The 25,862-nt window shown below is 44.7% G+C and overlaps 1 protein-coding gene and 1 long non-coding RNA gene across 10 annotated transcripts in view; both read left to right on the top strand.

Annotated features, from left to right (window-relative positions):
- Positions 1-25,862, top strand: part of SPG21 (SPG21 abhydrolase domain containing, maspardin) — a 111,578-nt gene that overhangs the window by 33,601 nt on the left and 52,115 nt on the right. The gene's annotated exons all lie outside the window — the stretch shown is intronic.
- Positions 892-25,862, top strand: part of LOC137230641 (uncharacterized) — a 45,939-nt gene continuing 20,968 nt past the window's right edge. Inside the window, exon 1 of the long non-coding RNA XR_010946199.1 lies at positions 892-25,828. This is a non-coding gene — a long non-coding RNA (uncharacterized lncRNA). The remainder of the gene's footprint in view (positions 25,829-25,862) is intronic.

Raw genomic sequence — 25,862 nt, 5'->3', positions numbered from 1 at the left:
GGTTAGTTTTAGTTTACTGTTTAGGATTATGGTGTGGGTTACGGTAAGGGTTAGATTAAGGGTTAGGGTTAGTGTTAGCGTTGGGTACGGTTACGGTTTAGGGTACTGCAGCGGGTTAGGCTTAGGGTATGTGTTATGGTACGGATTAGTGTTAGTGTACAGGTTAGGATTCGGGTACAGTTAGGGTAAGGATTAGAGTAAGGGTTATGGTTAGGGTTAGGCCTAGGGAACAGGTACGGCTTAGCATATAGATTAGGGTACGACAAAGGGTTAGGCTTAGGGTACATCTTAGGGTACGGATTAGTGTTAGTGTACTGGTTAGATTAGGGTACGGTTAGGGTAAGAGTTAGGATAAAGATTAGAGTTAGGGTTAGGGAACGGGTATGGTTTAGGGTACAGGTCAGAGTAGGACAATGGGTTAAGTTTAGGGTACGTGTTAGGGTGCGGGTTAGGATTAGGGTACGACTTAGGGTAAGGGTTAGGGTATGGGGTTAGCATTAGTGTATGGGTTAGGGTAAGGGTGAGGGTTAGGGTTATGGAGCGGGTACGGTTTAGGGTATGGATTAGGATTAGGGTACGAGTTAGCATAAGGGTTAGGATAAGGGTTAGGGATAGGGAACGGGTACCAGATAAGGTACAGGTTAGGGTATGACAACTGTTTAGGGTACGCGTCAGTGTTAGTGTACTGGTTATGATTAGGATACGAGTTAGGGTTAGGGGAATGAGTACAGGTTAGCATATGATAACTGGTTAGGTTTAGGGTACGTTTTAGGGTATGGATTAGTGTTAGTGTACAGGTTATGATTAGGGTACGAGTTAGGGTAAGGGTTATGGTATGAAAACGGGTTAGGGTACGTGTTAAGCTACGGGTTGATTACGGTACGAGTTAGGGTAAGGGTTATGGTACGAAAACGGGTTAGGGTACGTGTTAAGCTACGGGTTAGTGGTGTTTTACAGGCTAGGATTAGGGTACCAGTTAGGGTAAGGGTTAGGATAAGGATTAGAGTTAGGGTTAGAGAATGGGTACAGTTTAGGGTACAGGTTAGAGTACAAAAACGGGATAGGATTAGGGTACGTTATAGGGAATGGGTTAATGTTAGTGTATGGGTTAGGGTAAGGGTTAGGGAACGGGTATGGTTTAAGGTACAGCTTAGGGTACGACAACGGGTTAGGGTTAGGGTATGGGTTAGTTTTAGTGTATGGGTTACAATTAGGGTACGGGTTAGGGTAAGGATTACAGTAAGGATTAATTTTAGGGTTAGGGCCAGGGAATGGGTACGGTTTAGGGTACAAGTTAGGGTACGACAATGGGTGAGGGTTAGGGTATGTGTTGGATAGTTTTAGTGTACGGGTCAGGATTAGGGTAAGGGTTAGGTTGAGGGTTAGGGAATGGGTATGGTTTAGGGTACCATTTATGGTACGACAATGGGTTAGGGTACGTGTTAGTGTATGGGTATTAGTATGTGGGTTACGATTAGGGTACGGGTTAGGATAAGGCTTAGGGTTAGGGTTAACGTTAATGAACGGGTGTGGTTTAGGGTACAGGTTAGTGTATGACAACGTGTTAGGGTTAGGGTACATGTTAGTGTTAGCTTACAGGTTAGGATTAGGGTATGGGTTAGGGTAAGGGTTGGGGTTAGGGAACGTGTACGGTTTAGGGTACAAGTTAAGGTAGTACATCATGTTAGAGTTAGGATACGTGTTAGGATTAGGGTACGCATTAGGGTAAGGGTTAGGGAACGGGTACGGCTTAGGGTAGGACAACGGGTTAGGCTTAGGGTACGTGTTGGGGTACGGATTTACTGTTAGTGTATGGTTTAGGATTAGGGTACGGTCAGGGTAAGTGTTAGGGTAAGGATTAGGGTTAGGGAATGGGTAGGGTTTAGGTTACAGGTTAGGGTATGACAACGGGTTAGGGTATGTGTTATAGTACGGGTTAGTTTTACTGTACGGATTAGGATTAGCATACGTGTTAGGGTTACAGAACAGGTACGGTTTAGGGTACAGGTTAGGGTACGACAACGTGTTAGGGTTCAGGTTAGGGTATGGGTTAGGATATCGGTACGGATAACGGTAAGGTTAAGGGTTAGGGTTGGGGAACAGGTATGGTTTAGGGTACAGGATAGAGTATGACAACAATTTACTGTTAGCGTACATGTTAGGGTATGGGTTAGTGTTAGTATACAGGTTAGGATTAGGGTATACGTTAGGGTTAGGGTCTGGGTTCAGATTAGGATTAGTGCACGGGTTAGGGTAAGGGTTAGGGATCGCGTACGGTTTAGGTACAGGTTAGGGTAAGATAACGGGTTAGGCTTAGGGTACTTATTAGGTTACAGATTAGTGTTAGTGTACAGGTTAGTATCAGGGTGTGGTAAGGGTAAGGGTTATAGTTAGGGTTAGGGAACGGGTACAGTTTAGGGTGCAGGTTAGCGTACGACAACAGGTTAGGGTACGTGTTAGGGTACGGGTTGGTGTACAGGTTAGTATTAGGTTACGGGTTAGAGTAATGGTTAGGGATTGGGCTCAGTTTAGGGTACAGGTTAGGGTATGACGTGTTAGGTTTAGGGTACTGTTAGGGTACGTGTTAGTGTATGAATTAGTATTAGGGTACGGGTTGCAGTAGGATTAGGGTAAGGGTTAGGGTTACGGAACGGGTACGGTTTAGGGTACAGGTAAGGGTACATGTTACAGTATGGGTGAGTGTTAGTGTACGGGTTAGGTTAAGGTTAGCGTTAATGTTAGGGAACGGGTACAGCTTAAGTTACAGTTTAGGGTACAACAATGGATTAGGGTTAGGGTAGGTGTTATGGTATGGGTGTTAGTGTACCGGTTAGATTTTGGTACGGCTTAGTGTAAGGGTTAGGGTAACGGTTAGGGTAGGGAACGTGAATGGTTTAGGGTACAGGTTAGGGTATGGGTTAGTGTTAGTGTATGGGTTAGGATTAGGTTACGGGTTAGGGTTGGGGGACGGGTACGGTTTAGGGTACGAAAACGGGTTAGGGATAGGGTACGTGTTAAGGTACGGCTTAGTTTTAGTGCATGGGTTAGGATTAGGGTACGGGTTAGGGAACGTGTACGGTTTAGGTTACACGTTAGGGTACGACAACGGGTTAGGCTTAGGGTACATGTTAGGGTACTGACTACTGTTAGTGTACGGGTTAGGATTAGGGTACAGTTTAGGGTACAGGTTAGAGTATGTGTTAAGGTATGGGTGTTAGTGTACGGGTTAGGATTAGGGTATGGGCTAGGGTAAGGATTAGGGTAAGGATTAGATTTAGTGTTAGGGTTAGGGAACGGGTACGGTTTCGGGTACAGGTTAGGGTACGAGAACGGGTTAGGCTTAGGGTATGTGTTAGGGTACGGATTAATGTTAGTATACGAGTTAGGATTAAGGTACTGTTAAGGTAAGGGTACGGGTACGGTTTAGGGTACGACAATGGTTTAGGCTTAGGGTACCCATTAGGGTATGGACTAGTGTTAGTGTACGGTTAGGGTAAGGGTTAGTGTTAGGGTTAGGGCTAGGGCTAGGGAACGGGTATGGTTTCGGTACAGGTAAGGGTACCAAAACGTATTAGGGTTAGGGTACGTCTTAGGATTAGGGTAAAGTTAGGGTACGTGTTAGGGTACATGTTAGTGTACGGATTAGGTTTAGGGTATGGGTTAGGTTTAGGTTTAGGGTGCAGGTTAGGTTATGACAACGGGTTAGAGTTAGCGTACGTGTTAGGGTATGGGTTAGTGTACAGGTTAGGATAGGGGTACGGGTTAGCGTAAGGTTTTGGGTTCAGGTTAGGGTTCAGTTTGAGGTACAACAGTGGGTTTGGGTTAGGGTCCGTGTTAGAGTAAGGGTTAGTATTAGTATATGGGTTAGGATTAGGGTACTGTTTAGAGTAAGGGTTAGGGAATGGGTATGATTTAGGGTACAGGTTAGGGTACTACACTGGGTTAGGCTTAGGGTACTTGTTAGGGTATGGGTTAGTGTTAGTGCATGGGGTAGGATTAGGGTACCGTTAAGGTAAGGGTTAGGATTATGGTTAGGGAATGGTTTAGGGTACAGGTTAGGGTACAACAACGTGTTAGGATTAGGGTACTGGTTAGTGTTTGGGTTAGGATTAGGTTACGGGTTAGGGTAAGCTTTAGGGTAAGGGTTAGGGAATGACAAGGGGTTAGGGATAGGGTACGTGTTAGGGTACGGGTTAGTGTACGGGTTAGGATATTGGTGCAGGTAACGGTAAGTTTAAGGGTAAGAGTAAGGGTTAGGGTTGGGGAACGGCTACGGTTTAGGGTACAGATTATGGTAGAACAACAGGTTAGGTCTAGGTTATGTGTTAGGGTACGGGTTAGGATTAGGGCACCATTTAGGGTCAGGTTAGGGTGAGGGTTAGGGTTAGGGAACGGGTACACTTTAGGGTACAGGTTAGGGCACGACAACAGTTTAGGGTTAGGGTACGTGTTAGGGTACATGTTAGTCATAGTGCTTCGGTTACGATTAGGTTAGGGAACGGGTACAGTTTAGGGTACAGGTTAGGGCACAACAGTTTAGGGTTAGGGTACATGTTAGGGTACCGATTAGTGTTACTGTATGGGTTAGGATTAGGGTATGGTTACGGAAAGGGTTAGGGCTAGGGTACGCAAATGGTGTAGGGTACAGGTTAGGGTATGACAACGGGTTTGGGTTAGGGCATGTGTTAGGGTACGGATTAGTATTAGTGTACGCATTAGGATAGGAGTAAGGTTAGGGTAAGGGTTATTGTTAGAGTTACGGTTAGGGAATGGGTATGGTTTAGAGTACAGGTAAGGTTATGACAACAGGTTAGGGTACAGATTAGTGTTAGGGTACGGGTTGGGGTAAGGGTTAGGTTTATGGGTAGGCAATGGTACGGTTTCGGGTACAGGTTAGGGTACGAAAACGGTTTAGGGTTAGGGTACGTGCTAAGGTAAGGCTTAGCGTTAGTGTACGGGTTAGGGAATGGGTACGGTTTAGGGTGCAGGTTAGGGTATGACAACGGATTAGGGTTAGGGTACGTGTTAGGGTAAGAGTTAGTGTTAGTGTGTTAGTGTTAGTGTTAGGGTTAGGATTTGGGTACGGGTTAGGGAACGTGTACGGTTAAGGGTACAGGTTAGGGTATGACAACCTGTTAGGGTTAGGGTACGGGTTAGTGTTAGTGTACGGTTTAGGATTAGGGTAGGGGTTAGGGTAAGGGTTAGGGTTATAGATAGGGAAAGGGTATGGTTTAGTGTACAGGTTAGGGTACAAAAACGGGTTTGAGTTAGGGTACGTGTTAAGGTACGGTTTAGGTTAGGGTACCGGTTAGGGTAAGTGTTAGAGTAAGGATTAGATTTAGGGTTAAGGTTCGGTTTAGGGAACGGAAACGGTTTAGAGTGCAGTTTACGGTATAACAAGGGAGTAGGGTTAGGGTATGTGTTAGGGTAAGGGTTAGTGTTAGTGTACGGTTAGGATTAGGGTACGGGTTAGGGTACGACAAAGGGTTACGCTTAGGGTACATGTTAGGGTACGGATTAGTGTTAGTGTACAGGTTAGGTTAGGGTACAGTTAGGGTAAGGGATGGGGTAATGGTTAAGTTTAGGGAATGGGTATGGTTTAGGGTAAAGGTTAGGTTATGGCAATGGGTTAGGGTACGTCTTAGGATATGGGTTAGTTTTTATGAGCTAGGATTAGAGTATGGGTTAGAGTTAGTGTTAGGGTTAGGGTACGGGTACAGTTAGGGTGTGACAATGGGTTAGGCTTAGGGTACATGTTAGGGTACAGATTAGTGTTAGTGTACGGGTTAGGATTACGGTACAGTTTAGTGTACAACTGGTTAGGTTTAGGGTACGTGTTAAGGTTAGGGTAAGGGTTAGGATTAGGGTTAGGGCTAGGGAATGGGTAGAGTTTGGATACAGGTAAGGGTACGACAACGTGTTAGGGTTAGGGTACGTCTTAGGATTAGGGTAAAGTTAAGGTAAGGCTTAGGGTAAGGGTTAGAGTTAGGGTTAGCGTACATGTTAGGGTATGGGTTAGTGTTAGTGTACAGTTTAGGGTGAGGATACGGGTTAGCATAAGGTTTAGGGTTCAGGTTAGGGTTAGGGAATGGGTACGGTTTAGGGTACAGTTTGGGGTACAACAATGGGTTTGGGTTAGGGTACTGGTTAGAATAAGGGTTAGTATTAGCATATGGGTTAGGAGTAGGGTACGGTTTAGGGTACAGGTTAGTGTACGACGGTGGGTTAGGCTTAGGGTATATGTTATGGTATAGGTTAGTGTTAGTGTACGGTTTAGGGTAAGGGTTAGGTTAAGGGTGAGGGTTAGGGTTTGGGTTATGGAACGGTTTAGGGTACAGGTTAGGGTATGACAGCAGGTTAGGGTTAGCGTTAGGGTTAGCAAACGGGTACGCTTTAGGGTACAGGTTAGGGCACGACAGGTTAAGGTTAGGTTACGTGTTAGTGTACGGTTTAGGATTAGTGTACGGTTAGGGTAAGGGTTAGGGATCGGGTACTGTTTAGGGTACAGTTGAGGGTACGACAACGGGTTAGGGTACATTTTAGGGTATGGGTTAGTGTTAGCATATGGGTTAGGATTAGGGTACAAGTTAGTGTAAGGGTTATGTTTAGAGTAAGGATTAGGGAACAAGTACGGCTTAGGGTACAGGTAGGGTATGACAACAGGATAGGGTTAGGGTACGTGTTAGGGTACAGGTTAGGATTAGGGTATATGTTAGAATAAGAGTAAGGGTTAGAGTTAGGTTTAGGGAATGGGTGTGGTTTAGCGTACCGGTTAGGGTATGACAAAGGGTTAGGTTTTGGGTACGTGTTAGGGTACACAGTAGTGTTAGTGTATGGGTTAGGATTAGCATATGAGTTAGGGTAAGGGTTTGGGTTAGGGTATGGTTTAGAGTATGGGTTAGTTTTGGTGTACAGGTTAGGAATAGTGTATGGGTTAGGGTAAGGGTTAGGGATTGGGTATGGTTTAGGTACAGGTTAGGGTACGGTAATGGGTTAGCCTTAGGATATTTATTGGGGTACGGATTAGCGTTAGGGTACGGTTCGGGTAAGGGTAAGGGTTATTGTTAGGTATAGGGAACTGATACGGTTTAGGGTACAGGTTAGGGTACGTGTTGTGGTATGGGTTAGTGTATGGGTTATTGTTAGTGTATGGGTTAGGATTAGGGTATGGGTTAGGATGACGGTTAGGGTAAGGGTGAGTGTTAGGGTTACAGAACAGGTACAGTTTAGGGTACAGGTTAGGGTATGACAACGTGTTAGGGTACGGTTATGTACGGGTTAGGATATTGGAACGGGTAACGGTAGGGTCAAGGGTAAGGGTAAGGGTTGGGGAACGGGTATGTTTTAGGGTACAAGATAGGGTATGACAACAGGTTAGGGTACGTGTTAGGGTATGGATTTGTGTTAGTGTATAGGTTAGGATTGGGGTATATGTTAGGGTAAGGTTTAGAGTCCGGGTTTGGGTGTTAGGGAATGGGTATGGATTAGGGTACAGATTAGGGTACCACAATGGGTTAGGATTAGGGTACGTGTTAGGGTATGGGTTAGTGTTAGTGTATGGGTTAGGATTACATTACAGATTAGGGTACGGGTTCGGGTTAGGGAACGGGTACAGTTTAGGGTACGACAACGGGTTAGGTTTAGGGTACGTGTTAGGGTACGGATCAGTGTTAGTGTATGGGTTAGGGTTAAGGTTAGGGAACGGGTGAGGTTTAGGTTACTGGTTAGGGTATGAAAACGGGTTAGAGTTAGGGTACGTGTTAAGTTACAGGTTAGTGTTAGTGTACGGGTTAGGGTAAGGGTTAGGGTATTAGGACTACGGAATGTATACGTTTTAGGCTACAGAATAGGATATGACTGGGTTATAGTCAGGGTATGTATTAGGATACAGGTCATTGTTAGTATACGGTTTAGGATTAGGGTACACGTTAGGGCACGGGTGCGATTTAGGGTACAGTTTAGTGTATGACAGCAGGTTAGTGTTAGGATATGGGTTAGGGAATGGGCACAGTTTAGGTTACAGGTTAGGGTACTACAACGAGTTAGGTTTAGGGTATGTGTTAGGGTACGTGTTAGTGTACGGATTAGTATTAGGGTAAGGTTACGGTCAGCATTAGGGAACAGGTACGGTTTAGGGTACAGGTTAGGGTACGACAACGGGTTAGGATTACGATACGTGTTAGGGAATGGGTTAGTGTTAGTGTATGGGTTAGGATTAGGGTATGGGTTAAGGAACGAGTAGTTTAGAGAAAAGGTTAGGGAATGACAATGTGTTATGGTTAGGGTACGTGTTAGGGTATAGGTTAGTGTTAAGGTACGGGTTAGGATTAGGGTATGGGTTAGGGTTAGTGTTAGGATTAGGGTATGGGTACGGTTTAGGATACAGGATAGGGTATGACAACGGGTTAGGGTATGTATTAGGGTATGGGTTAGTGTCAGGGTACGGGTTAGGGTAAGGCTTCTGGTAAGGGTTAGGTTAAGGGTTAGGATTAGGGAAAGGGTAGAGTGTAGGGTACAAGTTAGGGTACAACAACAGGTTAGGTTTAGGCTATGTTATGGGTACCGATTAGTATAGTGTACGGGTTAGGATTAGGGTACGTATCAGGTAAGGGTTTGGGTTAGGTTTAGGGTTAGAGAACTGGTACGGTTTACAGTACAGGTTAGGGTACGACAACGGGTTAGGTTACGTGGTAGTGTAAGGGTTAGTATTAGTGTATGAGTTAGGATTAGGATAAGCGTTAGGGTAAGGATTAGGGTTAGGAAACCAGTAAGGTTTAGGGTACTGGTTAGGGTACGAAAACAGGTTAGAGTTAGGGTACTTGTTAAGTTATGGGTTAGTGTTACAGATTAGGATTAAGGTAAGGGTTAGAGTAAGGAATAGGAATAGGATTAGTGTTAGGGAACGAGTATGGTTTAAGGTACAGGTTAGGCTACGACAACGAATTAGGGTTAGGGTACTTGTTAGGGTACAGGTTAGTGTTAGTGTATGGGTTATGATTAGGGTACACATTAGGGTTATGGTTAGGGAATGGGTGCGGTTTAGGGTACAGGTTAGTGTAGGGTTATGGTATGTGTTGGGTATGGGTTATTGTTAGTGTACGGATTAGGGTATGGGTTAGGGTAAGGTTTAGGGTTAGGGTTACGGAATGGGTACTGTTTAGGGTGCAGGTTAGGGTATGACAACGGGTTAGCGTATGTGTTAGGGTATTCATGAGTGTATAGGTTACGATGAGGGTACGGGTTAGAGTAAGGTGTAGGGTTCAGGTTAGGGTTAGGGAATGGGTACGGTTTAGGCTACAGGTTATGTACGACAATGGGTTAGGGTCAGGGTACGTGTTAGGGTATGTGTTAGTGTATGGGTTTGGATTAGGGTACAGGTTAGCGTAAGGTTTAGGGTTAGGGATAGAGTTAGGAGACGGGTACAGTTTAGGGTATACTTTAGGATACAACAAGGAGTTTGGGTTAGGGCACGTGTTAGGGTATGGGTTAGTATTAGTATATGGGTTAGGATTAGGGTATGGAATAGCGTAAGGTTTGGGGTAAGGCTTAGGTTTAGGGTTAGCGTTAGGGAACAGGTACATCTTAGGGTACAGGTTAGGGTACGACAACGGGTTAGGATTAGGGTACGTGTTAGGGAACGGGTTAGTGTATGGGTTAGGGTAAGGGTTAGGGTTAGGGAACGAGTATAGTTTAGAAAAAAGGTTAGAGAATGACAATGTGTTATGGTTAGGGTATGGGTTAGTGTTAAGGTATGGGTTAGGGTAAGGGTTATGGTAGGATTAGGGTTAGAGATCAGGTACTGTTTAGGGTACAACAACAGGTTAGGGTACGTTTTAGGGTATGGGTTACTGTTAGTGTTCAGGTTAGTATTAGGGTACGGATAAGGTTTAAGGTACAGGTAAGGTACGTCAATGGTTTAGAGTTAGGGTATGTGTTAGGATTAGGGTACGGGTTAGGGTAAGGGTTAGTGTTATGGGATCGCTACGGTTGAGGGTATGGGTTAGGGTTAGACAACGGGTTAGGCTTAGGGTACGTGTTAGTGTTGGTGTAAGGGTTAGGATAAGAGTATGAGTTAAGGTTAGGGAACGGGTATAGTTTAGGGCATGAGTTAGGGTATGGCAATGAGTTAGGGTTAGGGTACGTATAGAGGTATGGGTTAGTTTTAGTTTATGGTTAGGATTAGGGTACGGGTTAGGGTTAGTGTTAGGATTAGGGATAGGGTTAGGGAATGTGTACGGTTTAGGGTACACGTTAGGGTACGACAATGGGTTAGGTTGTGTGTTAGAGTACGTGTTAGTGTATGGTTAGGATTAGGGTACGGGTTAGGGCACCACAATGGGTTAGACTTAGGGTACGTTATAGGTAACGATTAGTGTAGTGTACGGGTTAGGATTAGGGAACGGGTTAATGTGTTAGTGTTAGGGTTAGGATTAGAATAAGCGTTAGAATAAGGGTTAGGGTTAAGGTTAGGGTTAGGGAATGGGTGCGGTTTAGGGTACAGGTTAGTGTATGACAACGGGTAGGGTTAGGGTACGGGTTATTGTTAGTGTACGGATTAGGATTACAGTACAGGTTAGGTTAGGAAACGGTTACAGTTTAGCATGCAGGTTAGGGTTACCGTACGTGTTAGGGTATTCGTTAGTGTTAGCGTACGGGTTAGGATGACGGTACAGGTTAGCGTAAGGTTTAGGGTTCAGGTTAGGGTTAAGGAATGGGTACGGTTTAGGGTACAGTTTGGGGTACAATGGGTTTGGGTTAGGGTACGTGTTAGGGTAAGGATTTGTATTAGCATATGGGTTAGGATTAGGGTAATGGTTAGGGTAAGGTTAAGGTTAGGGAATGGATTAGTGTTATTGTATGGGTTAGGATTAGGGTACACATAAGGTAAGGGTTAGGGAACGGATATGGTTTAGGGTACAGGTTAGGGTACGACAACGGTTTAGGGTTAGGGTACGTGTTAGGGTAAGGGTTAGTTTAGGATTATGGTGTGGGCTATGGTAAGGGTTAGATTAAGGGTTAGTGTTAGCGTTGGGTACGGTTTAGGGTTGCAGCGGGTTAGGCTTAGGGTACGTGTTACGGTACGGATTAGTGTTAGTGTACAGGTTAGGATTAGGGTAAGGGTTATGGTTAGGGCTAGGGAACGGGTACGGCTTAGCGTATAGGTTAGGGTATGACAAAGCGTTAGGCTTAGCGAATGGATTAGTTTTAGTGTACTGGTTAGAGTACAGTTAGGGTAAGAGTTAGGATAAAGGTTAAGGTTAGAGTTAGGGAACAGGTATGGTTTAGGGTACAGGTCAGAGTAGGACAATGGGTTAAGTTTAGGGTACGTGTTAGTGTACGGGTTAGGATTAGGGTATGACTTAGGGTAAGGGTTAGGGTATGGGGTTAGCATTAGTGTATGGGTTAGGATTAGGGTACAGGTTAGGGGAAGGGTTAGGGTAAGGGTGAGGGTTAGAGTTAGGGTTATGGAGCGGGTACGGTTTAGGGTACAGGTTAGAGTAGGACAACGGGTTAAGTTTAGGGTATGTGTTAGGGTGCAGGTTAGTGTTGGCGTATGGGTTAAGATTAGGGTATGAGTTAGCGTAAGGGTTAGGATAAGGGTTAGGGATAGAGATAGGGATCGGGTACCATATAAGGTACAGGTTAGGGTACGACAACGGTTTAGGGTACATGTCAGTGTTAGTGTACTGGTTACGATTAGGATATGAGTTAGGGTTAGGGTTAGGGAACGGGTACAGTTTAGGGTACAGGTTAGCATATGATAACTGGTTAGGTTTAGGGTACGTTTTAGGATATGGATTAGTGTTAGTGTACAGGTTATGATTAGGGTACGAGTTAGGGTAAGGGTTATGGTTAGGGAACTGCTATGGTTTAGGGTACAGGTTAGGGTACGTGTTAAGCTACAGGTTAGTGTTGTTTTACGGGCTAGGATTAGGGTACCAGTTAGGGTAAGGGTTAGGATAAGGATTAGATTTAGAGTTAGGATTAGAGAATGGGTATAGTTTAGGGTGCAGGTTAGGGTACGAAAACGGGATAGGATTAGGGTACGTTTTAGGAAATGGGTTAATGTTAGTGTATGGGTTAGGATTAGCGTACGGGATACATTAAGGGTCATTGTAAGGGTTAGGGTTAGTGTTAGGGATCGGGTACTGTTCAGGGTATGACAATGGGTTAGGTACGTTTTAAGGTACGGGTTAGTATTAAGTTATGGGTTAGGGTAAGGGTTAGGGATAGGGAACGGGTACGGTTTAAGGTACAGCTTAGGGTACGACAACAGGTTAGAGTATGGGTTAGTTTTAGTGTACAGATTAAGGTAAGGGTTACGGTAAGGATTAAATTTAGGGTTAGGGCCAGGGAACGGGTACGACAACGGGTGAGAGTTAGGGTATGGGATAGTTTTAGTGTACGGGTTAGGATTACGGTACGGGTTAGGGTATGACAACAGGTGAGGTTTAGGGTATGTTAGGGTATGGAATAGTGGTAGTGGACGGGTTAGTATTAGGGTATTGGTTAGGGTAAGGGTTAGGATTACGAAACGTGTGTGGTTTAGGGTACAGGTTATGGTACGACATTGGGTTAGGGAGAGGGTATGTGTTAGGGTATGGGTTAGTGTTGCGTACAGGTTAGGATTAGTTATGGCTTAGGGTAAGGTTAGGGTGAGGGAATGGGTATGGTGTAGGGTACAGTTTAGGGTATGACAATGGGTTAGGATTAGGGTACGTGGGTTAGGATTAGGGTATGTTTTAGGATACGGGTTAGTGTTAGGGTTAGGGTTAGGTTTAGTGTAGGGAATGGGTATGGTTTAGGGTACGTTAGGGTATGGGTTAGTGTTAGCATACGCATTAGGATTAGGATACAGGTTAGGGTACGTGTTAGGGTTAGTGTTAGTGTACGGGTTAGGATTAGGGTACAGTTTGGGTAAGGGTTATGGTTAGGATTAGGGAACGGGTAGAGTTTAGGGTACAGGTTAGTTTTGGTGTACAAATTAGGATTAGTGCATGGGTTACGGTAAGGGTTAGGGATCGGGTATGGTTTAGGTACAGGTTAGGGTAAGATAACGGGTTAGGCTTAGGGTACTTATTGGGTTACGGATTAGTGTTAGTGTACAGGTTAGTATTAGGGTATGGTAAGGGTAAGGGTTATAGTTAGGGAACGGGTACAGTTTAGGGTGCAGGTTAGCGTACGACAACAGGGTAGGGTTAGGGTATGTGTTAGGGTATGGGTTATTATTAGGTTACGGGTTAGAGTAACGGTTAGGGTTAGGGATCGGGCTCAGTTTAGGGTACAGCTTAGGGTACGACAACGGGTTAGGTTTAGGGTACTGTTAGGGTATGTGTTAGTGTATGAATTAGTAATAGGGTATGAGTTGCGGTAAGGATTAGGGTAAGGCTTATGGTTAGGGTTACGGAACAGGTATGGTTTAGGATACAGGTTAGGGTACAACAACTGTTTAGGGTTAGGGTACGGGTTAGTGTTAGTGTATGGGTTAGGGTAAGGGTTAGAGTTAAGATTAGGCTTAGGGAATGGGTATGGTGTAGGGTACCATTTAGGGTACGACAATGGGTTAGGGTTACAGTACGTTTTAGGTTACGGGTTAGTGTTAGGGTATGGGTTAAGGTGAGGGTTAGGGAACGGGTATGGTTTAAGGTACAGGTTACCATACGACAACAGTTTACGGTTAGGGTACGTGTTACAGTATGGGTTAGTGTTAGTGTACTGGTTACGATTAGGATACAAGTTAGGGTAAGGGTTAGCGTTAGGATTAGTGTTAGAGAACGGGTATGGTTTAGGGTCCAGGTTAGGGTATGACAAAGGGTTACACGTAGGGTATGGGTTAGGGAATGGGTACAGTTTAGGGTACTGGTTAGGGTACCACAATGAGTTAGGGCTAGGGTACGTGTTAGAGTACAGGTTAGTGTTAGTGTATGGGTTAGGATTAGGGTACGGGTTAGGGTAAGGGTTAGGGTTAGGATTGGGGATGGGTATGCTTTAGGGCACAGGTTAGGGTACAACGATGGGTTAGGGTACATGTTAGTGTACGGGTTAGGTTAAGGTTAGGGTTAGCGTCAGTGTTAGGGAACGGGTATGGCTTTGGTTACAGTTTAGGGTACAACAATGGGTTAGGGTAGGGAACGGGAATGGTTTAGGGTACAGGTTAGAGTACAACAGGTTAGTGTTAGGGTACGTTAGGTTATGGTTTACTGTTAGGGTACTGGTTAGGGTTGGTGAATGGGTACGGTTTAGGTTACAGATTAGGGTATGACAACAGGTTAGGGTATGTGTTAGGGTATGGGTTAGTGTATGGGTTAGGATTAGGTTACTGGTTAGGGTAAGCTTAGGGTGAGGATTAGGGTTAGGGAACGGGTATGGTTTAGGGTACAGGTTAGGCTAGTGTTAGTGTACAGGTTAGGATTAGGGTATGGATTAGGTTAGGATACGACAACAGGTTACCGTTAGGGTACAGGTTAGGGAAAGGGTATGGTTTAGGGTACAGCAGGTTAGGATACAACAATGGTTTAGAGTTAGCGTACATGTTAGGGTATGGGATAGTGTTGGTTAGGATTAGGGTAAGGTTAGTGTAAGGGTTAGGGCAAGGATAGGGTTAGGGTTAAGGTTACAAAACAGGTACAGTTTAGGGTACAGGTTAGGGTACCACAATGAGTTAGACTTAGGGTATGTGTTAGGGTACGGGTTAGGATTAGGGTTGGGGAATGGGTACTCTTTAGGGTACAGGTTAGGGTCTGATGGGTTAGTGTACGTGTTAGAGAATGGGTTAGTGTATGGTTTAGGATTAGGGTTCAGGTTAGGGTAAGGGTTAGGTTAAGGGTTAGTGTTAGGGAAGGGTACGGTTTAGGGTACAGCATAGGGTACGACAACAGGGTAGGCTTAGGGTACGGATTAGTGTTAGTGTACGGGTTACGATTAGGGTATGGTTAGGGTAAGGGTACGACAATGTTTTAGGGTTAGTGTACGTGTTACGGTATGGGTTAGGATTAGGTTAAGGTTAGGGTAAGGGTGAGGGTTAGGTTTAGGAAATGGGTACGCTTTAGGGTACAGGTTGGGGTATGACAACGGGTTAAGGTACGTGTTAAGTTACGGGTTAGTGTTAGTGTACGGGTTAGGATGAGAGTACGGGTTAGCATAATGTTTGGGGTTTGGGTTAGGAAACGGGTATGGTTTAGGGTACAGTTTAGAGTACAATGGGTTTGGGTTAGGGTATGTGTTAGGGTAAGGGTTAGTATTAGTATATGGGATAGCATTAGGGTACGGGTTAGGGTTTCGGTTAGGGAATGGGTATGGTTTAGGGTGCAGATTAGGGTGCAACGTGTTAGTGCTAGGGTATGTGTTAGGGTACAGGTTAGTGATAGTGTACTGGTTAGGATTACGGTATGGGTTAGGGTAACCATTAGATTTAGGATTAGGATTAGGTTTAGACGGATTATTTTTAGTGTACGGGTTCAGATTAGGGTACTGGTTAGGGTCAGGGTTAGGTTTAGTGTTAGGGAACGGGTACAGTTTAGGGTACGAAAACGGGTTAGGGTACGTGTTAAGGTATGGCTTAGCATTAGTGTATGGGTTAGGATTAGGATTAGGAACATGTACGGTTTAGGGTACAGATTAGGGTATGACAACAGGTTAGGTTTAGGGTGTTAGGATGTTAGTGTATGGGTAAGGGTTAGGGTTAGGGAATGGGTACGGTTTAGGTTACACATTAGGGTACGACAACAGGTTAGGCTTAGGGTACGTGTTAGGATACCGACTAGTGTTAGTGTATGGGTTAGGATTATGGTACGGTTCGGGTAAGGGTTAGGGTAAGGGTTTTGGTTAGGGAACGGGTACGGTTTAGGGTACAGGTTATGGCACGACAGCAGGTTAGGGTTAGGGTATATGTTAGAGTATGGGTTAGTTTTAGTGTACAGGTTAGGGTTAGGGTAAGGTTTAGGGTTAGGGAATGGGTTAGGGTACATGTTAAGGTATGGGTGTTAGTGTACGCGGTAGGATTACGGTACGGGTTAGGGTAAGAATTAGGGTAAGGATTAGTTTTAGTTTTAGGATTAGGTAATGGCTAGGGTTAAGGTTACAGGTTAGGATATGACAAAAGGTTAGGGTTAGGGTATGTGTTAGGGTATGGGTTAGTTTTAGTGTATGGGTTAGAATTGCAGTACTGGTTAAGGTAAAGGGTTAGGGAACGGGTTCGGTTTCGGGTACAGGTTACGGTACGAGAACGGGTTAGGCTTAGGGTATGTGTTAGGGTACGAATTGTTAGTGTACGGGTTAGGATTAGGGTACCGTTAAGGTAAGGGTTAGGGTTAGGGAATGTTTTAGGGTACGGGTTAGTTTTAGTTTACAGGTTAGGATTAGGGTATGGGTTAGGGTAAGGGTTAGGTTAAGGGTTAGGTGCAGGTACGGGTTAGGGTACGACAATGCCTTAGGCTTAGGGTACCCGTTAGGGTATGGACTAGTGTTAGTGTACGGTTTAGGATTAGGGTATGGTTAGGGCTAGGAAGCGGGTTAGGGTACGTGTTAGTGTACGGGTTAGGTTTAGGGTATGGGTTAGGTTTAGGTTTAAGGTTAGGGAACCGGTAAGGTTTAGGGTGCAGGTTAGGTTACGACAACAGGTTAGGGTCAGCGTACGTGTTAGGGTATGAGTTAGTGTTAGTGTACAGGTTAGGATAGGGGTACGGGTTAGCGTAAGGTTTTGGGTTAGGGTACGGTTTAGGGTTCAGTTTGGGGTACAACAATGGGTTTGGGTTAGGGTCCGTGTTAGGGTAAGGGTTAGTATATGGGTTAGAATTAGGGTATGGTTTAGGATACAGGTAAAGGTACTACAATGGGTTAGGTTTAGGGTACTTGTTAAGGTATGGATTAGTGTTTGTGTATGGGGTAGGATTAGGGTACTGTTAAGGTTAGGATTAGGATTATGGTTAGGGAGTGGGAATGGTTTAGGGTATATGTTAGGGTATGACAACGTGTTAGGATTAGGGTACTGGTTAGTGTTCGGGTTAGGGTTAGGTTACGGGTAAGGGTAAGCTTTAGGGTAAGGGTTAGGGCTAGGGTTAGGGAATGACAAGGGGTTAGGTATAGGGTACGTGTTAGGGTATGGGTTAGTTCTAGTTTACGGTTTATTATTAGGGTATGGGTTAGTGTAAGGGTTAGGTTAAGGATTAGGGTTAGTGTTAGGGTTAGATATGGTTTAGGGTGTAGGTTAGGGTAGGACAACGGGTTAGGCTTAGGGTACGTGTTAGGGTATGGATTAGTGTTAGTGTACGGATTAGAATTAGGGTAAAGTTAGGGTAAGGGTTAGGTTTAGGGAACGGGTACAGGTAAGTATATGACAATGGGTTAGGGTATGTGTTATGGTATAGGTGAGTGTTTGTTAGTGTATGGGTTAGGATTAGGGTAAGGGTTAGGGTTAGGGAACAGGTGCAGTTTAGGGTACGACAACGGGTTAGGCTTAGGGTAAGTGTTAGAGTATGGGTTAGTGTTAGTTTGTGGGTTAGGATTAGGATACGTGTTAGTGTAAGGGTTTATGGTGAGGGTTACGGAACAGGTATGGTTTAGGGTACAGGTTAGGGTACGACAGTGTGTTAGGACTAGGGTACTGGTTAGTGTTAGTGTTCAGGTTAGGATTAGGTTACGGGTTAGGGTAAGCTTCAGGGTTAAGAATGACAAGGGGTTAGGGATAGGGTACGTGTTAGGGTATGGGTTAGTGTTAGTGTACGGGTTAGGATATTGGTGCGGGTAATGGTAAGTTTAAGAGTAAGAGTAAGGGTTAGGGTTGGGGAACGGCTACGGTTTAGGGTACAGATTATGGTAGAACAACAGGTTAGGTTTAGGGTATGTGTTAGGGTACGGGTTAGGAATAGGGCACCGTTTAGGGTCAGGTTAGGGTGAGGGTGAGAGTTAGGGAACGGGTACACTTTAGGGTACAGGTTAGGGGACGACAGCAGTTTAGGGTTAAGATGCGTGTTAGGGTACATGTTAGTGTTTTGGTTACGATTAGGGTTTGGGTTAGGGTACGTGTTAGGGTACCGGTTAGTGTTACTGTACGGGTTAGGCTTAGGGTACGGTTAAGGTAAGGGTTAGGATTAAGGTTAGGGCTAGGGTACACGAATGGTTTAGGGTAAAGGGTATGATAACGGGTTTGGGTTAGGGCACGTGTTAGGGTATGGATTAGTGTTAGTGTACGTGTTAAGATAGGAGTAAGTTTAGGGTAAGGGTTATTGTTAGAGTTATGGTTAGGAAACGGGTACGGTTTAGGGTACAGGTAAGGTTCTGACAACGGTTATGGTACGTATTAGTGTTACTGTATGGTTTAGGGTACGGGTTGGGGTAAGGGTTAGATTTATGGGTAGGCAACAGTACGGTTTCGGGTACAGGTTAGGGTACGAAAACGGTTTAGGGTTAGGGTACATGCTAAGGTAAGGCTTAGGGTTAGTGTACGGGTTAAGATTAGGGTACGGGTTAGGGTAAGGATTAGGGTGTTCGGGTTAGGGAACGGGTACGCTTTAGGGTACAGGTTAGGGTATGACGATGGATTAGGGTTAGGGTATGTGTTAGGGTAAGAGTTTTAGTGTACAGGTTAGGATTAGGGTACAGGTTAGGGTAAGGGTCAGGGATAGGAAACGGGTATGGTTTAAAATACAGGTTAGGGTACAACAATGGTTTAGGGTTAGGGTATGTGTTAAGTAATGTGTTAGTGTTAAGGTACAGGTTAGGATTAGGGTACGGGTTAGGGAACGGGTATGGTTTAGGGTACAGGTTAGGGTATGACAACGTGTTAGGGTTAGGGTACGGGTTAGTGTTAGTGTACAATTCAGGATTAGGTTATGGGATAGGGTAAGGGTTAGGGTTATGGATAGGGAACGGGTACGGTTTAGTGTACAGGTTAGGGTATGAAAATGGGTTTGAGTTAGGGTACGTGTTAAGGTATGGGTTAATGTACAGTTTAGGTTAGAGTACCAGTTAGGGTAAGTGTTAGCGTAAGGATTAGTTTTAGGATTAAGGTTCAGGTTAGGGAGCAGATACGGTTTAGAGTGCAGTTTACGGTATAACAAGGGAGTAGAGTTAGGGTATGTGTTAGGGAAAGGGTTAGTGTTAGTGTACGGCTAGGATTAGGGTACGGGTTAGGGTAAGGGTTAGGGAATGGGTACGGTTTAGGATACGGGTTAGGGTATGACAAAGGGTTAGGCTTAGGGTACATGTTAGGGTACGGATTAGTGTTAGTGCACAGGTTAGGTTAGGGTACAGTTAGGGCAAGGGATAGGGTAATGGTTAAGTTTAGGGAATGGGTATGGTTTAGGGTAAAGGTTAGGTTATGACAATGGGTTAGGATATGGGTTCTAGTTTATGAACTAGGATTAGAGTATGGGTTAGGGTAAGGTTTAGGTTAAGGATTAGTGTTAGGGTTAGGGTATTGTTAGGGTACGACAATGGGTTAGGCTTAGGGTACGTGTTAAGGTACAGATTAGTGTTAGTGTACGGGTTAGTATTACGGTACGGTTTGGGTAAGGGTTAGGGAACGGGTACGGTTTAGGGTACGGGTTAGGGCTAGGGAATGGGTACGGTTTGGATACACGTAAGGGTATGACAACGTGTTAGGGTTAGGGTACGTGTTAGGGTACAGATTAGTCTTAGTGTACAGTTTAGTATTAGGGAAATGGTTAGTGTAAGGATTAGGGCTAGGGAACGGGTACAGTTTGGGTACAGGTAAGGGTACAACAATGTGTTAGGGTTAGGGTACGTCTTAAGATTAGGGTAAAGTTAGGGTAAGGTTTAGGGTAAGGGTTACAGTTAGGGTTAGTTTTAGGGAACGGGTACGGTTTAGGGTACAGGTTAGGGTACAATGGATTAGGCTTAGGGTATGTGTTTGGGTACGGGTTAGTGTTAGTGTATGGAGTAGGATTAGGGTACTGATTAGGTTAAGGATTAACTTTAGGATTAGGGAATGGTACAGTTTAGGGTGCAGGTTAGGGTACGACAACGGGTTAGTGTACATGTTAGGGTATGGGTTAGTGTTAGTGTACAGTTTGGGATACAACAATGGGTTATGGTACATGTTAGGGTAAGGGTTAGGGAACAGGCACGGTTTAAGGTACAGATTAGGATATGAAAACGGGTTAGGCTTACGGTACGTGTTACGATAAGGGAAAGGGTTAGGGAACAGGTACAGTTTAGGGTACAGGTTAGTGTACTGACAGCAGGTTAGGCTTACGGTGTGTGTTATGGTACAGGGTAGTGTTAGTGCACGGTTTATGATTAGGGCACGGGTTAGGGTAAGGGTTAGGTTAAGGGTGAGGGTTAGGGTTTGGGTTACGGAATGGGTACGGTTTAGGGTACAGGATAGGGTATGACAGCAGGTTAGGGTTAGTGAACAGGTATGCTTTAGGGTACAGGTTAGGGCACGACAACAGGTTAAGGTTAGGTTATGTGTTAGTGTATGGTTTAGAATTAGTGTACGGTTAGGGTAAGGGTTAGGGTGAGGAATCGGGTGCTGTTTAGGTTACAGTTTAGGGTACGACAACGGGTTAGGGTACATTTTAGGGTATCGGTTAGTGTTAGCGTATGGGTTAGGATTAGGGTACGAGTTAGGGTAATGGTTAGGGATAGGGAACGGGTACGGTTTAAGGTACAGGTTAGGGTATGACAACAGGTTAGGGTTATGGCACATGTTAGGGTACGGGTGTTTAGTTTATGGATTAGGATAGGGGTTAGGGTAAGGGTTATGTTTAGATTAAGGGTTAGGATTAGGGTTAGAAAACGAGTATGGCTTAGGGTACAGGTTAGGGTATGACAAAGGATTAGGTTTTGGGTACATGTTAGGATATGTGGTAGTGTATGGATTAGGATTAGCGTACAAGTTAGGGTAAGGGTTTGGATTAGGGTTAGGGAACGGGTACGGTTTAGGGTACAGGTTAGGGTACGATAACGGGTTAGGGTACGGGTTAGTTTTGGTGTACAGGTTAGGGTAAGACTTAGGGTAAGGATTAGGGTTAGGGTTAGGGATTGGGTACAGATTAGCGTTAGTGTACAGCTTCGGATTAGGGTACGGTTCGGGTAAGGGTTATTGTTAGGATTAGGGAACTGATACGGTTTAGGGTACAGGTTAGTGTATGACAACAGGTTAGGGTTAGGGTACATGTTGTGGTACGGGTTAGTGTTAGTGTACGGCTTAGGGTACAGGTTATTGTTAGTGTATGGGTTAGGATTAGGGTACGGGTTAGGGTGACGGTTGGGGTAAGGGTGAGTGTTAGGGTTAGGGTTACAGAACAGGTACAGTTTAGGGTACAGGTTAGGGTATGACAACATGTTAGGGTACAGTTATGGTACGGGTTAGGATATTGGTACGGGTAATGGTAAGGGTTAGGGTTGGGGAACAGGTGTGTTTTAGGGTACAGGATAGGGTATGACGACAGGTTAGGGTTAGGGTACGTGTTAGGGTATGGGTTCGTATTAGTGTATGGGTTAGAATTGGGGTATACATTAGGGAAAGGGTTAGAGTAAGGTTTAGGGTTTGGGTCCGGGTTAGTGTTAGGGAACGGGTATGGATTAGGGTACAGGTTAGGGTACCACAATGGGTTAGGATTAGGGCACGTGTTAGGGTATGGGTTAGTGTTAGTGTATAGCTTAGGATTACGGTACAGATTAGGGTAAGAGTAAGGGTTCGGGCTAGGGAACAGGTACAGTTTAGGGTACGACAATGGGTTAGGTTTAGGGTACGTGTTAGGGTACAGATCAGTGTTAGTGTACGGGTTAGGATTAGGCTTAGGGTTAGGGTTAGGGAACAGATAAGGTTTCCGTTACCGGTTAGGGTATGAAAACGGGTTAGAGTTAGGGTACGTGTTAAGTTACAGGTTAGTGTTAGTGTACGGATTAGGATTACTGTACGGGTTAGGGTAAGGGTTAGGGTATTAGGGTTAGGGAATGTATACGTTTTAGGGTACAGGATAGGATATGACAATGGGTTATAATTATGGTACGTGTTAGGGTAAGGGTTAGGGCACAGGTACAGTTCAGTGTATGACAGTGGGTTAGTGTTAGGGTACGTGTTAGGGTATGGGTGTTAGTGTACGGGTTAGGGAATGGGCACGGTAGGGTACTACAACGAATTAGGTTTACGGTATGTGTTAGGGTACGTGTTAGTGTACGGATTAGTATTAAGGTACGGTTTGGGGTAAAGTTTAGCATAAGGCTAGAGTTAGGGTTAGCATTAGGGAACAGGTACTGTTTAGGGTACAGGTTAGGGTACGACAACGGGTTAGGATTACGGTACGTGTTAGGGAATGGATTAGTGTTAGCGTATGGGTTAGGATTAGGGTACGGCTTAGGGAACGAGTACAGTTTAGAGAAAAGGATAGGGAACGCAACGTTTTATGGTTAGGGTACGAGTTAGTGTTAAGGTATGGGTTAGGGTTAGGGTACGGGTTAGGGTAAGGCTTCTGGTAAGGGTTAGGTTAAGGGTTAGGGTTAGGATTAGGGAAAGGATAGGGTTTAGAGTACAAGTTAGGATACAACAGGTTAGGCTTAGGGTATGTTATGGGTACCAATTAGTATAGTGTACAGGTTAGGATTAGGGTATGGATCGGGTAAGGGTTTTGGTTAGGTTTAGGGTTAGAGAACTGGTATGGTTTACAGTATAGGTTAGGGTACAACAACGGGTTAGGGTACATGTTAGTGTAAGGGTTAGTGTTAGTGTACGGGTTAGGATTAAGATAAGCGTTAGGGTAAGGGTTAGGGTTAAGGTTAGGGAACCATTAAGGTTTAGGGTACTGATTAGGGTACGAAAACGGGTTAGAGTTAGGGTATGTGTTAAGTTACGGGTTAGTGTTAGTGTACAGATTAGGATTAGGGTGTGGATTAGGGAAGGGTTGGAGTAAGGATTAGGAATAGGGTTAGTGTTAGGGAACGAGTATGGTTTAAGGTACATGTTAGGCTACGACAACGGATTAGGGTTAGGGTACTTGTTAGGGTACAGGTTAGTGTATGGGTTATGATTAGGATACGGGTTAGGGAACGGGTGTGGTTTAGGGTACAGGTTAGTGTATGAGAACGGGTTAGGGTTATGGTATGTTTTAGGGTATGGGTTAGGTTAGGGTAAGGTTTAGGGTTAGGGTTAGCGTACATGTTAGGGTGTTCGTTAGTATTAGTGTACAGGTTAGGATGAGGATACGGGTTAGTGTAAGGTTTAGGGTTCAGTTTAGGGTTAGGAAACGGTTTAGGGTACAGTTTGGGGTACAATGGGTTTTGGTTAGGGTACGTGTTAGGGTAAGGGTTTGTATTAGCATATGTGTTAGAATCAGGGTACTAGTTAGGGTAAGGGTTAGCGTTAGGGTTAGGGAACGGGTATGGTTTAGGCTACAGGTTATGTACAACAACGGGTTAGGCTTAGGGTATGGATTAGTGTTATCGTATGGGTTAGGATTAGGGTACAGATAAGGTAAGGATACAGGTTAGGGTACAACAACGGTTTAGGGTTAGGGTATGGGTTAGTTTTAGTTTACGGTTTAGGATTATGGTGTGGGTTACGGTAAGGGTTAGATTAAGGGTGAGGGTTAGCATTGGGTATGGTTACGGTTTAGGGTACTGCAGCAGGTTAGGCTTAGGGTACGTGTTATGGTACGGATTAGTGTCAGTGTATGGGTTAGGATTAGGGTACGGTTAGGGTAAAGATTAGGGTTAGGGCTAGGGAATGGGTATGGCTTAGCGTATAGGTTAGGGTATGACAAAAGGTTAGGCTTAGAGTGCGTCTTAGGGTACGGATTAGTGTTAGTGTACTGGTTAGGTTAGGGTACGGTTAGGGTAAGAGTTAGGATAAAGGTTAAAGTTAGGGTTAGGAAATGGGTATGGTTTAGGGTACAGGTCAGAGTAGGACAACGGATTAAGTTTAGGGTACGTGTTAGTGTACGGGTTAGGATTAGGGTACGGGTTAGCGTAAGGGTTAGTGTTAGGGTTAGGGAACAGGTACGGTTTAGGGTACAGGTTAGGGTATGACAACAGGACGGGCTTACGGTATGGGTTAGGATAAGGGTTAGTGTAAGGGTGAGGGTCAGTGTTAGTGTACGGGTTAGGATTAGGGTACGGTAGGTTAAGGGTTATGGTTAGGGAATGGATGTGGTTTAGGGTACAGGTAAGGGTACGACAATGGGTTAAGGTTAGGGTACATGTTAGGGTATGGGTTAGTGTTAGTGTACAGGTTAGGATTAGTTTATGGATCAGGGCAAGGGTTAGGTTTAGGGTTACAGTTAGGGAACAGATATGGGTTACAGTTAGGGTATGTGTTAGGGTACGGGTTAGTGTACAGATTAGGATTAGGGTATGGTTTGGGTAAGAGTTAGGGTAAGGGTTTTTGGTTAGGTTTAGGGTACAGGTTAGGGTACGACAAAGAGTTAGGCTTAGAGTACTTGTTAGGGTATGGGTTAGTGTTAGTGTAAAGATTAGGATTAGGGTACCAGCTAGGATAAGGGTTAGAGTTAGGGTTAGGGAATGGGTACGCTTTAGGGTACAGTTTAGGGTACGACAACAGGTCAGGCTTAGGGTACGCATTAGGGTACAGATTAGTGTTAGTGTACGGATTAGCGTAAGGTTTAGGGTTATGGTTAGGATTAGGGAACAGGTATGGTTTAGTGTACAGTTTAGGGTACAACAGGGAATTTGAGCTAGGGTACGTGTTAGGGTATGGGGTAGTATTAGTATATTGGTTAGGATTAGGATACAGGTTAGGGTATGGGTTAGGGTTTGGGTTAGTCTACGGGTTAGAATTAGGGTACGGGTTAGTGTATGTGTTACGGTAAAGGTTAGGATTAGGGTAGGGAACGGATACGGTTTAGGGTACGACAAGGGGTTAGGATTAGGGTACATGTTAGGGTATGGGTTAGTGTACAGGTTACGATTAGGGTACGGATTAGGGCAAGGGTTAGGGTAAGGGTTAGGGAACGGGTACGGTTTACGGTACAGTTTAGGGTACGACAACGGGTTAGTGTTGGGGTATGTGTTAGGTACAGGTTAGTGTTAGTGTATGGGTTAGTTTTAGGGTACGAGTAAGGGTTAGGATAACGTTTAGGGTTAGAGAATGGGTACGGTTTAGGGTACGGGTTAGGGTTAAGGTTAGGGTTAGGGAACTTGTCAGGTTTATTTAGAGTACCGGTTAGGGTACGAAAACGGGTTAGAGTTAGGGTACGTGTTAACTTACGTGTTAGTGTACGGATTAGGGTAAAGGTTAGAGTTAGGATTAGGTATAAGATTAGGGAAGGAGTACAGTTTAGGGTATGAAAACGGATTAGGGTAGGAGTTAGGGTACGGGTAAGTGTTAGTGTATGGTTTAGGATTAGGATACGGGTTAGGATGAGGATTAGGGTTAGGGTTAGGGTACTGTTAGACTACGGGTTACTGTTAGTGTACGAATTAGTATTAGGGTACGGGTTGGGGTAAGGGTTAGGGGTACGAGAACGGGTTAGGGTACGTGTTAGTATACGAGTTAGATTATGTTACATGTTAGGGTAAGGGTTAGAATTAGGGTTAGGGAACAGGTAATGGTGTAGGGTACAGTTTAGGGTACGACAATGGGTTAGGATTAGGGTACGTTTTAGGGTATGGGTTAGGGTTAAGGTAAGGGTTAGAGTTAGGGTTACAGTTAAGGAATGGGTATGGCTTAAGGTACAGATTAGGGTACAACTGTTTAGGGTACGGGTTAGTGTTAGTGTACTGGTTACAACAAGGATACAAGTTAGGGTAAGGGTTAGGGTTAGTGTTAGGGAATGGGTATCGTTTAGGGTACAGGTTAGGGTATGACAACAGGTTAGGGTTAGGATAGGGTTAGGGTATGGGTATGGTTTAGGGTACAGGTTAGGGTACGAAAATGGGTT

Source organism: Pseudorca crassidens, chromosome 1 (assembly GCF_039906515.1).
Source record: "Pseudorca crassidens isolate mPseCra1 chromosome 1, mPseCra1.hap1, whole genome shotgun sequence".
Taxonomy (NCBI): domain Eukaryota; kingdom Metazoa; phylum Chordata; class Mammalia; order Artiodactyla; family Delphinidae; genus Pseudorca; species Pseudorca crassidens.
The sequence above is the reverse complement of the archived record's forward strand: the minus strand, read 5'-3'. Positions and strand labels throughout refer to the sequence as shown.